Raw genomic sequence first — 9,087 nt, forward strand, 5'->3', positions numbered from 1 at the left:
TGCACATAGTTTAATTCTAAGTACTCTAAGAGGGAAAAAAATGCCAGGGTCCACAGAGAGAAGGGAGCTCCGAGAAAGAAAACAGCTGCTCTTGCTCTCCACTACTGCTCCTGATTACTGTTGATGCAGTGTGACAAGAAGTTGGAGATACCCAAGAAAGACTGGAAGGAAGGAAGACTGGGCTTGCCCCAATAAACCCAGGAGCTAGTCAGCAGGAAGTAGCTAAGAGAACTCGACCCTCTCTCTCCACTAACTTCTCTCTGACCCAGTGTTGGGGTATTTCAAGGAATGGGGGTGGAGTAGGGAGAAAGAGATATTAAGAAACCCAAGATAAAATAGTGTAAAAATAACACCAGCATTTGTTTGTTGTGAGATTGTGTCTCCTAGGAATGTCAGAAGTTACCAACATTCAGCCTCATCAATATAACTGCCTAAATATGAGCTGAACCAGGACACAAAAACTGATGTGTTAGCATAAATGAGGAAATCCAGAAGTACTATCAACTAAGGAATGCTGAGAGTGGAAAAAATAGTCTTCTCTTAGGAAGAGCACACCAAATGGTAATCCTGAAAACATACACATAAGTATCATTATATAAACTGAACAGGTTGTATTTATGTATTTAGGAATATCTATATACATTATATACATATATGCATATATCAGTAATGAAGAAAACAACAACATGAATTTGAAAACAAGCAAGAAGGGGTATATGGAAAGGTTTCAAGGTACAAAGGGGAAGGAGAAAATGATATAAATATATTATAATCTCAAAAATAAAATAAGTAATTTAAAAAACACTTAGAGCTTCTGAGACAACTCACTCAGGATGATCCTTTCCAGATCCCACCATTTACCTGCAAATTTCATGATTTCCTTATTTTTCATTGCTGAGTAATATTCCATTGTGTAGATGTACCACAATTTCTGCATCCATTCTTCAGTTGAGGGGCATCTGGGTTGTTTCCAGCTTCTGGCTATTACAAATAAAACTGCTACAAACATGGTTGAGCAGTTCAGAGTCCAATTGGGTTACATAGTAATGTGAAGAGGGACTGCCTCTGACATAATCTGATTGGCCTGCTCTTTGATCACCTCCCTCTGGGGGGGGGGTGCAGCCTTACCAGGCCACAGTAGAGGACAATACAGCCACTTTTGATGTGAACTGACAGACTAAGATCAGAAAGGAGAGGAGAACCTCCCCTATTAGTGGACTTGGGGAGTGGCATGCAAGCAGAGGGAGGAGGGAGGGTGGGATTGGGATGGGAGGAGGGAGGGGCTTATAGGGGGATGCAGAATGAATAAAGTGTAATTGATGAAAAAAAAATAAAAGCTGTGAAGACTCAGAAAAAAAAAACACTTAGAGCTAAATTTAACAAGAAAAATATAGATACTTCTGAAATTTCCATCAGAATCACAGGCTGCTTTTGTGGAGAATTTAAAAAAAAAAAATCCTAAGATTTTAAATTTATGCCTAAGATCTTGTAATTACAGCTTTATGGAGTGGTATTTTAAATCAGGAGAAACAGGTAAAAAGGAAAAGCATGTTGTGTTTTATATTTGCATAAGCAGCCAAATTCACCGGTGTCCCTTATCTATGTATTCTTTCTGGAAAACCTCTAAGTCCTTTCCAGCCTAAAGGGCTGTGTTTCTTTACCATGTAGGGAAGATGGGTCTTCTAGTGACAAACACAATCCGTTTGTGTAGTCTCCAAATTTGTATTTTCTCCTGTTTTTGAAGGCTAGTTTGGTTATATTGCAAGAGTATCAGTTGATTATTTTTTTGTATTGTCACTTTGAACATGACATTTTAGTGATTTCTGGTCTACAAAGTCTCCATGAGAAATCCAATGTGATTTTTTTTTTACAATTTATTCATTATATCTCTTCATTGAAGCCCCCTCCCTCAACTCCTCCCAGTCCCAATCTCCCTCCCTCTTCCCCTCATTCTCTTCCTCTGCCATCTGCACAGAACTTAGCAAGTCTTATCAGGAAGGCCTGGATTCTCTTCCTCTGTGGCCTGGCAAGGGGTAAGTGATCAAAGAGCAGCCGGCAGAGTTCATGACAGAAGCAGCCCCTCTTCTCTTTGCTTGCTGGGGAACCTAGGAGACTGAGCTGCCCATCTGCTACATCTGAGGAAAGGGTCTAGGTCCTCTCCATGCATGGCGCTTGGTTAGTGCATCAGTTCCTGCAGAAATACCTGGGCCTAAAAAAAATGTGGTGAAGAGCTAAACAGAGAATTCTCAACAGAGGAATCTTAAATGGCTGAGAAGCACTTAAAGAAATGCTCAACGTCATTAGTTACCAGGGAAATGCAAATCAAAAGGACTCTGAGATTCCATCTCACACTTATCAAAATGGCTAAGATCAAATACTCAAGTAACAGCATATGCTGATGAGGATGTGGAGAAAGCTGAATGAACACTCCTCCATTACTGGTGGAAGTACAAACATGTACAACCACTTTAGAAATCAATCTGGCACTTTATCAGAAAATTGGGAATAGTGCTACCTCAATACTTAACTATATCTTTTGGGCATGTACCCAAAAGATGTTCCACTATACAACAAAGATACTTGCTTAATTATTTTCATCACATCTTTTTTCATAATAACCAGAAACTGGAAACTACTCAGATATCCCTCAACTGAAGGATTGATAAAGAAATTGTGGTACATTTGGAATACTACTCAGCTATAAAAAAAACAATGAAATCATAAAATTGCAGACAAATGGATAGAACAAGATAAGTTCATTGTGAGTGAGGTACCCCAGTCCCATAAAGATGTACATGGTATGTACTCTCTTATAAGTGAGTAATATCTTATAAGTGGATATTAGCCATATAGCACAGGATACCTATATTGTAATTCATAGAGCCAAAGAAGATAAGTAACAAGGAGGACACAAGGGAGGGTACTTAAATATCACTATGAAGTAAAAATAGGATAGCAGAAGTGGTTGAAGAGAAGGAGCAGAATTAAAGAGTGAGCATGGAGAGAAATGGGGGTATAGATCAGATTGGAGAGAGGAGACTGGAGAACAGGGGGCTTGCAAATAGAAGAAAAACCATGGGCAGGGGCATCTCTAAGACAAGCTGGAGCCCTTTGGCAGGTTAGGCTCCTGAGAGGATGTGGGGGTTAGGAGTAATTTTAATGCTTCACTCCTTTAGCGGAATATTATTTGGTTTTTCCCTTAGGTAAATGGACTACCTAGTCTTAGGTTCTTGGCTATCCATGCAGTGTTGGGTTTGGCTTCCATCTCATGGAGTGGAATTAAACCCAAATCAGATATTAGTTGGTTACTTTCAGAAGTTTTGTGCCACTATTGTACCAGCAAATCTTGTAGGCAGATCACCATTGTAGATCAAAAGGTTTATAGTAGCTGGCTAGGTGTTTACACCTGTTTCCAATGTGTTGTGTAGGTGCTGTGTTCATTTTAGGGGCTTACCACCAGTTTTTGGAGATCAACAAACAGCTTTAGCAATAGCCTGCACTGTTTGTGGTATTTCATGGAACCCCTGTGACCAGGATTAGATGTTACACATTTCCAGAACTGGATGCTTCACTTAATGAAAGATGTTTAGTTGAAGCTCCACCTAACCCATTATTTGATGATTTATTTAGACTGCCTTCATGTATACATATAATTTAGGAAAGTTCTACTGTATTAGGTTTCCTCAAATGGCTCTGTCCCTCCCCAGTCTCCTCTTCCCTAACCCCTTCCTATTTGATCCTACCATTCCTGCCCCACATCCATCCACCCATAACTATCCCATTTCTCCTTCCCAGGGAGATCCATCTCCCCCAATTCCTTTATTAACAAAATAACTTCTGTGGTTACTTTGCTACATTTGAGATGGGTTTGGTTTAGGGTAAACTTACAGATTGGTTTGGATTCATCTATCTGTACTCAACCAGTTTAATTAGTACCATTTAATGAAGATACTGTCTTTTTACCAGAATTTTGCTTTCTTCTTTTTTTATTTAAATTTATTTTTATGCATCCTCCCTAGGTTCTCTTTGTTATTTAGCTTCCTTAGGTCTGTGGATTGTAGTATGATTATCCTATATTATATGAGTAACATCCACTAGTGCATAGCCTTATTTCTGACTTTTTAATTTGATTCTATTGATAAATGTGCATATTTCATGCTTTTTTTTTATTAGTAGTACTATAGCTCTTCAGTACATTTTGAGGTCTAGGATGGGGATACCTCCTGGTATTGTTTTAACTATGCTGGGTTATCTGTGTTTTTATGTAAAGGGAAAATGTCCTTTCAATATTTGTGAAGAATTGTGTTGAAATTTTGATGGGGATTACATTGAATCTATACATTGCTTTTAGTGGAATGTTCATTTTAACTGTATTAATTGATCCATGACCACATAATATCCTTTCTTTAATTATCTTCTCCAACGTTGTAGAGTTTTAATATACAAGTCTTCACTTGCTTGGTTGGAGTTAACCCAACACACTATTTTCTTTGGCTATTGTGAGGGTATTGGTCCCCTGATTTCTTTCTCAGTCCACTTGTCATTTGTGTACAGGAAGGCTACTGATTTTATGAGTTCATTTTGTATTCTGCTACTTTGTTGAAGGTGTCTATCAGCTGTGGGTGTTTCCCAGTTGTTGTAGGTGGTTATTAATATTTACTATTGTTTTATCTTCTTGTAAAGCTTGCTGCTAATCTTAAACAGCTGTATAACCAAATCACCACACAGAGTCTGGGTTTTTAGTTAACCTAGAACACAATGCTGGGCAATATTTACTCCCTCCTAAACCTCCAAGCCCTCAGTTTCCTAACATTTAGATTTCCCACATTATACTTGCTTTTTGTGAAATCTTAGTTCTGGTTCATGCTCCTTGTCCTCCAAGATCTCTCCTCCAGCTCTGCTCTCCACATGCTCTCCTCTCCTTGAGCTCCTCCTCCTTCTTGCCCCTTCCTGTTCTCTAGCTCCTCCCCTCTTTCCTGTCCTCTGGCTCCTCCCATTGTACAACATTGTATCTAGTTGCTTTATTTGTGTCCTGTTTACACAAGAGTTGAGACAGGATGCTTATAGTGAGTATCACAATGCAATATCCGGATTGAAACCAGAGAGTTGGGGGTGGGGAAATCAGCATTTGAATTAACAAGGGTAAGGCATATACATTTTAAAAGAACATTATACCAACACCCAGTGGAAAACTTATGGTCAATTATAATATTAAAAATAAATAATTTTTAAAATTGTAATAAAAGTTAATGTTGAAATATGTACCAGTATTTAATAATAGGTGGATTAAAATGCTTAGAGTTGAAAACATCACAGGTTTTACCATTTGATAAGTAAATCCTTGAGGAATAAAACCCTACAACAATAAATAATAAAAGGAAATGCTTATTAAACTAAATAAAAATTCAAAGACCCTTTGTTAATATTTAAAGTAAAGGTTCAAAATGTGAGAAATGCTTAGAGAATATGTGATGGAAAAGGACTGTAACCACAATCTAGAGACTCCATTTTAACAAAATGCTTCAAAGAATTTTTTCAGAAATAAGTCACGTACATATTAGATATGTATATGCATGTGACTTACACAGTGAGCATGTGCTTATTTGTGTATGTATGTGTATATGCTTGTGTGTGTGTGCCTGTGTGTGGGGTGTGTTTATGTGGCTGTGTGCTTATGTATGTGTGTAAATTTGTGTGTGTGAGTGTTTATGAATTGGTCTACATTGTTTGTAAACACAGTTTTGAGAATTTATCTATTCCTGACAATTTCTCAGTAACCACTCAAATCCTCCCTCTGGCAGTTGTGAATGGGGCACTCGCTAAGAACTTATCACTTCTGGATACTATTTTGCACTTTTTAAAATAAAGAAAGGTGAATATGTCGTAATGATCTATACCATAATATATACAGTCACATGAGTATTTTCCCCATTAATATATCTTCATGTAGAAAGTAACATGAGCAGTGATGGGATCTATAAATTATCTGAGTTTGTGCACCATTGCAATAAACATTTAAAACTTCTAAACTCTAATAGTAACAATGAGAATGCATGTTAAAAATCACAATTATGGTCCCTACCTGCCTGATCCACCTGAGGCACAGCCAGCAAAAGAGGCCTGTGAGACTCCAGGAACATTCAGGTCCACCTGAGGCACAGCTACCAGAGGTGAACACCAGACTGTTTCCTGAGCTCCATTGACAGGCCCAAGGCTTTGCCTGTCTCCCTGAGGAGTTCTGCATCAGGGACATTGAGCCAATACCAAGGACAGGCAGATGGTCAGCATAAGAAAAAGAGCCAGGGCAATATGCACCATCAGAAATCAGATATCCTCTCCAAGGTCCAGAAAATATTTTCAAGAAAATCATAGAAGAAAATTTTCCCAACTTAAAGAAAGAGATGTCCATAAATATACAAGAGGCCTACAGAACTCCAAATAGACTAGACCAGAAAAGAAACACATCATGTCACATCATAGTCAAAACACTAAATCTACAGAACGAAGAAAAGATATTAAAAGCAGCAAGGGAAAAAGGCCAAGTAACATATGAAGGTAGACCTATCAGAATCACACTGGACTTCTCATCAGAAACTATGAAAGCTAGAAGGGCCTGGGAAAGTATCATGGAGACTGTAAGAGATCACAAATGCCAACCCAGACTACTATACCCTGCAAAGCTTTCAATCAACATAGAGGGAGAAAACAAAATATTCCATGACAAAACTAAACTTACACAATATCTACACAGCAAACCAACCCTACAGAAGATACTAGAAGGAAAACTCTAATCCAATGATAACAACTTCACCCAAGAAAACAGGGCATACAGATAATGTCCCAACAAAAATGAAAAGAAAACAAGCAATGAAACAGGGTAAGATCACCGACTCCATTAAAAAAGGAACTAACATGCATTGGGCACTACTATCTTTCAATATCAATGGATTCAATTCACCAATAAAAAGACACAGGCTAACAGAATGGTTAAGGAAACAGGATCCAACATTCTGTTGCATCCAAGAAACACACCTATGCAACAAAGATAAACACTACCTCAGAGTAAAGGGCTGGAAAACTGTTTTTCAAGCAAATGGTTCCAGAAAACAAGCTGGAGTAGCCATCGCAATATCTAATAAAATAGACTTTCATCCAAAGTTAATCAAAAAAGATAAGGAGGGCCACTATATTCTCATCAAAGGAAAAATTCACCAAGAGGACATCACAATCTTGAATATCTATGCCCCAAATACAAGAGCACCTACATTCGTAAATGAAACATTATTAAAGCTTAAATCATACATTGATCCTAATACCTTAATAGTGGGAGACTTCAATACCCCACTCTCATCAAGGGACAGATCAACTAACAGACACCAAATAGGGAAATAAAAGCACTCACAGAATCCATAAATCAAATGGACCTAATAGACATCTACAGATCTTTTCACCCAAACTCGAAAGAGTACATCTTCTTTTCAGCACCGCATGGAACCTTCTCCAAAATAGACCATATAGTGGGTCACAAAGCAAGCCTCAACAGATACAAAAGGATTGAAATAATCCCTTGTACACTATCTGACCACCATGGACTAAAGCTGGACATCAGCAACAGAAATAACAAAAAGCCAACACGCACATGGAAACTGAACAACTTGTTACTCAATGACAGCTAGGTTAAGGAAGAAATAAAGAAAGAAATTAAAGACTTCCTAGAATTCAATGAAAATGAAAGCACAACATACCCAAATTTATGGGACACATTGAAAGCAGTGCTCAGAGGAAAATTTATAGCACTAAGTGCCTGCAAAAAGAAATTCGAAACATCACATACAAACAACTTAATGGCCCAACTGAAAACCCTAGAAAAAAAAAGAAGCAGATACACCCAAGAGGAGCAGATGGCTGGAAATAAACTCAGGGCTGAAATCAATCAATTAGAAACAAATAAAACTATCCAAAGGATCAATGAAACAAAAAGCTGATTCTTTGAGAAAATCAACAAGATAGACAAAGCCTTAGCCAAACTAACTAAAAAGCAGAGAGAAACTATCCAGATCAGCAAAATCAGAAATGAAAATGGGGACATAACTACAGACACTGAGGAAATCCAAACAATTATTAGGTCATACTACAAAAACCTATATGCCACAAAATTTGAAAATCTAAATGAAATGGATAATTTTCTTGACAGATTCCATCTACCAAAACTAAGTCAAGATTAGGTAGAAAGACTGAATAGCCCTATATCTCCCAAGGAAATTGAAGCAGTCATTAACAGTCTACCCTCTAAAAAAAGCCCTGGACCAGATGGCTTCAGCGCAGAATTCTACAAGACCTTCAAAGAAGTACTAACTGCAATTCTCCTCAAACTATTCCACAAAATAGAAACAGAAGGAACACTGCCAAACTCATTCTTTGAATCCACAGTCACCTTGATTCCTAAACCACACAAAGACCCAACAAAAAAAGAGAACTTCAGACCTATCTCTCTTATGAACATTGATGCAAAAATACTCAATAGAATACTTGCAAACCGAATCCAAGAACACATCAAAGACATCATCCACCATGACCAAGTAGGCTTCATCCCAGGCATGGAAGGGTGGTTCAACATATGGAAATCCATCAATGTAATCTACCACATAAACAAACTGAAGTAGAAAAACCACATGATCATCTCCTTAGATGCTGAAAAAGCATTTGACAAACTCTAACACCCTTCATGTTTAAAGTCTGGGAGAGATCAGGGATACAAGGCACATACCTAAACATAGTAAAGGCAATATACAGCAAGCCTATAGCCAACTTCAAACTCAATGGAGAGAAACTTAAATCAATCCCACTGAAATCAGGGACAAGACAAGGCTGCCCACTCTCTCCATATCTCTTCAACATAGTACTTGAAGTCCTAACCAGAGCAATAAGACAACTAAAGGAGATCAAGGGGATACAAATCAGAAAGGAAGAAGTCAAAGTGTCACTATTTGCAGATGATATGATAATATACATGAGCGACCCCAAAAATTCAACCAGAGAACTCCTTCAGCTGATAAAAACCTTCAGCAAAGTGACAGGATACAAAAT

This window comes from Meriones unguiculatus, chromosome 5 (genome assembly GCF_030254825.1).
Source record: "Meriones unguiculatus strain TT.TT164.6M chromosome 5, Bangor_MerUng_6.1, whole genome shotgun sequence".
NCBI classification, from domain to species: Eukaryota; Metazoa; Chordata; class Mammalia; order Rodentia; family Muridae; genus Meriones; species Meriones unguiculatus.